Below are 7,749 nucleotides of genomic sequence, written 5' to 3' on the forward strand. Positions count from 1 at the left end.
GGGTTTTGCTAAAATAAGCGAGTTCAACTGATCGAATTTTTAATCGACAAAAGCCTATACGACCTTTTCAAATCGAGCTCCAGATTTCGTTTGAGAAACGTTGATACTGTTTCAAAATGTCAATTTTTGGAGAATATTCTTTCCGTTCCCCCTCTGGTTTACGTGGTATGCCAAAAACACATTTGTTATCATCATTAATGTGTGAACAATCTTGCGTATTCTGCTTTTCATTGCAAACAGACATTTAAATTTACAAACAGAACTTACAAAACTGGCAACAATATCTCCCTAAAAGGAATTCATCGTCCGCCAACACAAGTTCACTGCAAGGCCGCAATGAATGAACCACAACCACTTTATCCCACAAGACTCTTCTCACATACTCTCCTACGTCACTCTGCTATTAACAGTGCGATGACGTACCTCACTCCTTCTACGATAGCCAAATAAGTTCTCCGCTCAATGAAAACAACCGCATAGACATAGACGAAAATCGCTTGATACGCTTCATACGCACGACACGAGCATCGGCCGACGCGCGACGTCTTCGGGTCCCCCATTCATTCATTCACCATTCACATATTCGTGAATGCACATGTTGCTCGTTCGCGTTCGCATTCGCGACGCGTCTATCCATCGCTGGCTGCCCTCAGCGAATCTATATAGACGAGCATCAAGCCCGGGGTCGGACGAAGTCTTGATCCATCCCAGAACCGGTGCAGACGTGTGTGCTCTCTACGTGTGATTAGTTAGTGTTTTAGTAGTGTCAATCGAGATGATTCGACTAAGATTTGTGAAATGTGCATTGTGTTATGATAGACATGAATTTCACGTGAATAGTGCAATAGTGCAATCATATGACGAAGGTCAAGGCTGTGTCGGTGTTTTCTGTATCCTTGGCCGATCTCGGAGACATTGGTTTATCTTATCTGTCGAGGCAAGTTATTTTACCGGATTGTGTTTCTTTTCGTGAGCAATCACCACTATCCAGCTCTTCTTGTCGACAGGGAGATAAATCACTGACATCCGATGGTCCTTCATCGAAGGAGACAGTGTGACAGTGTTAGAAGTGAAAACAAAGCAACCAGTGAGTGACGATTGCCGGAAATTGTGAAATAAGCCTACTGTGACCTTTCGTCATAACGTAGCATGAGTGGATTCTCGGAACACAAGGTGAACAACAGTGTGATTCACGTTCATTTCTCCGAATCCATCAACGATTAGCCGTTGAAAAACCATGAATCATCGCCCAACACGTACATAAATGATGGGGATTTTGTTTGCGGCCCACGATGCCACCCGGTTGGAGCATGATAGTGAAAACCGCAGGGCAAACAACGGTCGCGGCGTATGACGCATCCGACGCGAAGTTCTAGTGAATCGTCCCTGTTATCTCAGCAGGCTGTATTTGTCGCAAACAGCAAACCATTTCGCCTACTGCGCGATTCGCGATTGATTGTCGCATGTGTGGAATTGTCAGCGCCTCCTTCCCCAGTCTTATCCAGTAGTGCCTACTGCTAGAGGTAGTGAATGTCATCAGCCATCGGCGGCCGTATTGTCGTCGTCAAACGAGAGCAAACAACAAATACAGCTTGCTGCCTTCTCCGACACTTTATTATTTCGCCGAATTGCATCATTTCCAACGCGCGCGAATGACGTCAATCCATCACCGACGAAGTACAGTCCCGATTCGTTCGTTGGAGGCTCGTTAGATGGGCTATCTCGATGGTTGAATGTTCACTGGTTGGGGCAAAACCCAACTAAAAAGCACTGTCAATGTCAAAATCGATGTCAAAACGAGTTTGACGTCTGACCTCAGTCGCATCGCAGCTCCTATATACAGAACGTTTGTGTAAGTATGCGAATGTTTCGTGACGTATTTCGTGTCAGTTGCGTGTGTCTACAACATCTGGATCAGTTGTCAGTTGCCCCAACAAGCGAACACGATTCGCTAATTGGGGCGCAGTCGTGACCCAACCAGCGAATCCGGACTGTAGTTGTGTGGTGGTCAGGGAAGTCATAAAAGCCAATGGTTACACATAGGGCACAGGCACGCGGGCTTGGGAATTTCCAAGCCTAGGGAAAAGTGAACACTTCGTACACAGTGTACACTTTCTGAATTTCTTGGAAGATCGTGCTGATCGTCGTAAAACTAAGCTCTGCGAGAACACGTCTCGAAGGGGCTTTTGTAAGCATCGGCCAAAGTAAACTGGTTATGGTTACGAAAAACAAACGGATTGGGATTCCCACTGACGCATTCGTCATGGTTGTGGTATTTCCGGAGCATTCCATACGACGAAAGACTTCGTCCAAAAAGAAGAGAAAAATGTTGCGAATTCATTTCTGCAGCAAACCATGCCATCCAAGCAAACAAAGACAAAACGCGAAACTTGGCTGTAACAGGCAGGTAAAAACAACCGACTAACGAAAACAACAACACGGTCGGACGCGGATCGCCGCGGGGCCGTCCGTCAGCCAATCGTTTGGAAACAAGCACGGACACGTTGCCACCAACTCTTGCAAGTCATGCTGTAATATATAGTGAAGAGAAAATTCCCCCTCTCGCTCGCGCACCCTTTCCCTACACACCCGTTGTTGCTCCGTTCGTTCGTAACTCACTTACATGTGCCACACCGCGCGGTGGATGACATGCGGCGGCCACCGGCCCAGACTAACGACCGAGAAGAAAAAAAACCCCGAATCATGAACTCGGGCCATCGACGTCGAGTGAATCGGATATTCATCAGGTTCATGCAAGAGGGGAAATTCAAGCTTCTCCGAACGAGCAATCAATGCTTGTGTAGGTATAGTAGGCTGGTGAAATAAGTTCTTTTTCAGCGGTAATTTGCAATGACTCATTAGAAACGCTGCGCTGGGAACGTGCTCAGAAATGTGATTATGGAAAAGTGGATGATTAAATAGTGGAGGGTTGAACTGATCTAAATATCGGTGAATCACTGAATAAATTTATTTAATATCCCGCATAGAAAAATACGATCAATGGAATAGTTCATATCATAAGATATTTGTTCGTGGAATGATTATTATAAATGTTGTAATAGTTCAAACATTGGATTATTGAGATTAGCAAATTGGCATTATTCAATATTTTTTAGATATCATATTACTTATGATAATGATACGTCAAACAGTGTATTAATCTACTAGAAAAACTTGAAATTAGAAGGCACGACATGTTGCTAATTGGCAAATTGAGAGATGAAATTTGTGAGAAAAAAAAAACGCGTTCTGTTGGGATTTGAACCCACGACTCCGTATTCGCTAGACCGGCGCTTTAACCAACTAAGCCACAGAACAGGTAATGGAATAGAAAGCCAAACTGACTCCGAAGCCGCACCGCGATGAGTTTGTGTAATAGGAGTGTTCACGGTGCGGCTTCGGAGTCAGTTTGGCTTTCTATTCCGCAGAACCATTACCTGTTCTGTGGCTTAGTTGGTTAAAGCGCCGGTCTAGCGAATACGGAGTCGTGGGTTCGAATCCCACCAGAACGCGATTTTTTTCACAAATTTCATCTCTCAATTTGCCAATTATTAAGAGGATTATTAATTGCACTCATCTGAGCGGCAGCCCAGCATGCAAAAGTCGAAATTTTGGTCAAAGGTTGACCGGTTGTTGATACCGGGCACTAAACTCCAAATGTTTTTCATTATACTAGAGGATTCTCTTATCACAAACTTCTGTGATTCCAAATCTTTCCGAAACGCTTCTCCAGGTGAAGAACATCTTTACATTTGAAGCAACCGCGAGCACTGATCCGGTTTGGAGTAGTGAATGAACACCGCGCGAGGAGTAGTGGAAGCAACAATCGAAATCACACAACAGTTCGATTCCCGGTTCAACAAAATACTTAATAAAAAAAACAAGAAACTGAAAAATCTTTCACATAATCGTAGACAAATTTGACAGTGCTCGACAAATGCACGCAGGGGTGTGCTTTTTTTCAGTCGGCAAAACAGATTTGATGAAATATTTCCGTTTTGTTTTTATTATTCGTTGTACCATAATGTCGATGCTAATATCGTTCTAGAATGTTCTGGAGCATCAAACTTCTTAATTGTTTGAAGTATGTACTTTGTTGTATACTTTCAGGCGTTTTCATTTCTAGAACATTCTTCCATTCAATGAACAAAAACACTACCAGAGTCGTCTACAATCAAAAAGTAGATACATGATAGAATAAATTCTGGCGCTTCTGTGAGTCCAATTTAGAAATTGTTCCAGAAATTTCCACGAGTGCTCGAGATTTTTATTTTTTTACAAATACTCGAGAGGTTTTCAAGCATAATGCAATATTCGAAAGTTCTCTGCAGTGGATAACAAAAAACTTCTGGAGCTTCCCAAGAAGAGGAAAAACATATTTCTAGAACGCTCTTCGAAGGAATGAATAGAATGAAATAAAGAAATTTCTGGAGCTTTCCTGTGAGAAGAAGATAAAGATACGCATGATTTTGGGATATTCTTAAACATTCTTAGATACATAAAAATACAATTATCAAACATTTTTGAAAAATAATGAAATATTAAGAAGCTATCTGTTCCAAATGCGAATAAATTTTGGGAATATTCCTGTGAGAATCAGAGGATAAAATCAAAGATTTATGAATATTCTCGAACATTCTTCGTAGGAATCAAATGATCGAAAATTTACCACGAAAAATAGCGTATTCAAAAATTTTCTGTTTAAATTCGGGCGAACCTGGCAGAAGAATACAAAGAAGGTAGCAGGATATTCTGGAATACTTCAGAGGAACAAATATGGTTTTTTGAATAAAGTTGAAGATAAACTTAAAACACATCAAACATTTTAACATTAAGCTATTAGGACAATTCTCAGAATTGCGAAAACGTGGCTAGCCACGTAGGGTCAGCTAGTTGAAACAATATTAAAGTCGAAAAGGGCCCCATTAAAATCAAATTAATGCCACATATTGCAGCACGTTGACAGCCATTGCTAAAGCCATTGCTGTACATTTGCATTTACACATGCAAAATACGTGCAACACGAAAACCCAAAATAATAATTTATTTTTAGCAAGGTTGCGACCATTCATTTGCAAAGATTTACATTCATTTGCTATTATCTCAGTTCAGAAGCATGCTATCGAAAAACAATAGGGGTACTCTCTAAACCAAGGTAAGTATAAGGAAGGTAATCCAATATGCCAAATTACACAATCCGCCATATTGGAAAAGTGAACGACAGCTGGCAAGTTTGTTTTGGTTTTGGACTATTTGAAATGTAGCAAGCCATGATTGGAAATCTGACAGTATTTCATCGGGGATTGTAGAATGGTACGAAAACTTCTGAAAAGGTGGATGAACGAAATATCTATTGGTCCGCCTTATTAGAAGGTTTCGTAAAGAAATCCTATTAACCAAGAAAAAATGCTCTCACTGGGCAGCAATTCGAGGACAAATTCCTCAAGGGCTATTCCCATTACGCCGGGCCGGGACCGTGTCGAACCCCGGTCAACGATTTATAGCATACGATTACAATGACGTGTTTCACATCACACCGTGCCGGGGCTCGGTCGAGCCCCTGGCGGGCTAGATATTGTTAGAAAGAAATCGATGATCGTGTCCCGGCCCGGTGAAGTGTGATGAGCGCCTAATCCGTCGTTACGTGTAACCTGCTGGGGGTCCTGTGCATTTAACTAGACGTGTGTTTTTGCCGTGACCACTGGAAACGCTGGGTTTTTAACATTTCGATAATATACACTTATTCTGATCCTCAACAAGTTTGTAATTCCGATAGTTGCTTTTTCTGCATACATTATCAACTCAATATCAGGTAAAACCAAGTTAAACAGCTGCTAGTCTCTGCTGGCTTGTCCTTGGTTTTTTTTTTCAATTGATCTGAGATAAACAAACAATACCTAGCAACCTTAGCAACCCCATCGACAGCGATAGAGCGCAGTGTACACAAACTCGCCAGCTGCCAACTGCCACTACCCCGCTACACACCTCTCCCCTCATCCACTGATTGCTGATATGCTTGTACCTTCCTTAAACTTACCTTGCACTAAACAGATTAAATTGCTGCGTAAGCCATGATTTTCTGCTTATTTGAAATGTTTCATGATTTTGCGAATGAAATAATCAAAGATTGCCTTGGTGATCATGACGTTTAATCAGTTTAATCAGTTTACGATGTTAAGTGAATTAAATGGATGAATTTTTATTTAAATTAAAAACCAAAATGTACCAAAACATATAAAAACTGCATGAAAAGTGAGTTTTCGATAAAAGGCTCGAAGTTTTTGGCATTTATTAGTAATGCTCGCTAAATAATGAATGAACCATTATCTCGCTAGTTCTTTACGATGGAAATCTTTTGTCTCCAAAAATGTGTATGGTTGATACAACAGCTAATATTTTGAGTAACGGACATACACATTAACGTTATTTGCATAAATGTCCCAAAAAATCAAAAAGTTCAGAAAAGCATTCAGGGATGCCTTTGAAAATGTCTTGGAGGATTTACCCTGGAATACGAATTGCTTCAGAGATTCCTTCAGGAATCCCTTCTGAAATTCCTCGAGGGATTCCTTTAAGATTATTTCAGAAAATATTACATGTGTTCCTAAAGAAGTGTCATTTAATCTCACAAATCATTTCAGAGATTGTTAGAGAAGTTCACCCAGGGAGAAATTCCTCTGGATGTTTGTTCAGAAATTTCTCAAGGTATTAGTTTGGAGAATCTATTGGAGATACCTGTAGAAAATCTACCAAAAATTTCTAAAGAAATTCTTCTAAAAAATCTTTCCTAAATAAATTCTTTCGGAAATTTGTCCGAGTAATGGCTGAAAATTTCCTCACAAGTTCTTTCAAAAAATCTCCTAGGGATTGAGTAGGAAATTTTCTTCATTGGTTTGCTTAGAAATTCCTCCTATTCTACTAATTCAATGAAGAATTTTTTCAAAGCATCATACATGATTAATTTCTGAAATGCCTCTATGTTTTCCAAAAAAAAAAAATACGTATTTGAGCAGAAATTCCCCCAGGGATTCTTTCAAAAATTCGTTCAGAAATTCCTTCGGAAGTTTCTTTAGCCATTTCCTTAGAAATTTCTCCAGAGATTTCTTTAATAAAAATTTCAGTGATGCCATCCCGGATAAAAACTAACCATAGGGTGTTTGGTGAAAACCATTCATGCACCATACAGTGTACCAGCTACAATAATGTATATTGTAATGAAATGGTTCACTAAAAACTTCGCACATTGTAGCTACTATACATTTACAATCGATTTTTATGTAACAATATATTATGCTGTTTTTCTTACGTTTGAACCATTCACTTTTCCGAAACATTATTTTTCCGTGCATTATTAATTATTTATTCAGTTTTAGATTTTTTCCGTGCTTTGTTTTGTTGATGTTTGTGACTTTTTTGATGCAAAGGAAAGGAAAGAAAAAAAGTGAATAAGTTGAAACATCAATTTAAAAATAAAAATAAAATCGCGTTAAGTACTGTTCCTTTGAATTCCACTAAGAATCAAAGGAACAGTACTTAACGCGATTTTTTTTTACTTACGGATATTCCCCTAACAAGCCCAGGTTAATCATCATCATTAATTTAAAGTCAATAAAGACGGGCTTGGTGGTCTAGTGGCTACCGCTTCTGATTCGTATGCAGAAGGTCATGGGTTCAATCCCTGGCCCGTCCTTTTCATCCTACTTTGTATCTTTCTATCCACTTTCTCTCACTCTCTCTTCTCTACATATA

General features: G+C 40.0%; 1 long non-coding RNA gene across 1 annotated transcript; it reads left to right on the forward strand.

The window, feature by feature from the left end:
- The first annotated feature begins 252 nt into the window (after positions 1-252).
- Positions 253-1,220, forward strand: LOC134284980 (uncharacterized). Its single transcript, XR_009996041.1, has 2 exons — positions 253-941; positions 1,012-1,220. It is a non-coding gene; the product is annotated as an uncharacterized LOC134284980 (long non-coding RNA).
- The last annotated feature ends 6,529 nt before the right edge of the window (positions 1,221-7,749 follow it).

The sequence above is a fragment of the Aedes albopictus genome, chromosome 1 (assembly GCF_035046485.1).
Source record: "Aedes albopictus strain Foshan chromosome 1, AalbF5, whole genome shotgun sequence".
Classification (NCBI taxonomy): domain Eukaryota; kingdom Metazoa; phylum Arthropoda; class Insecta; order Diptera; family Culicidae; genus Aedes; species Aedes albopictus.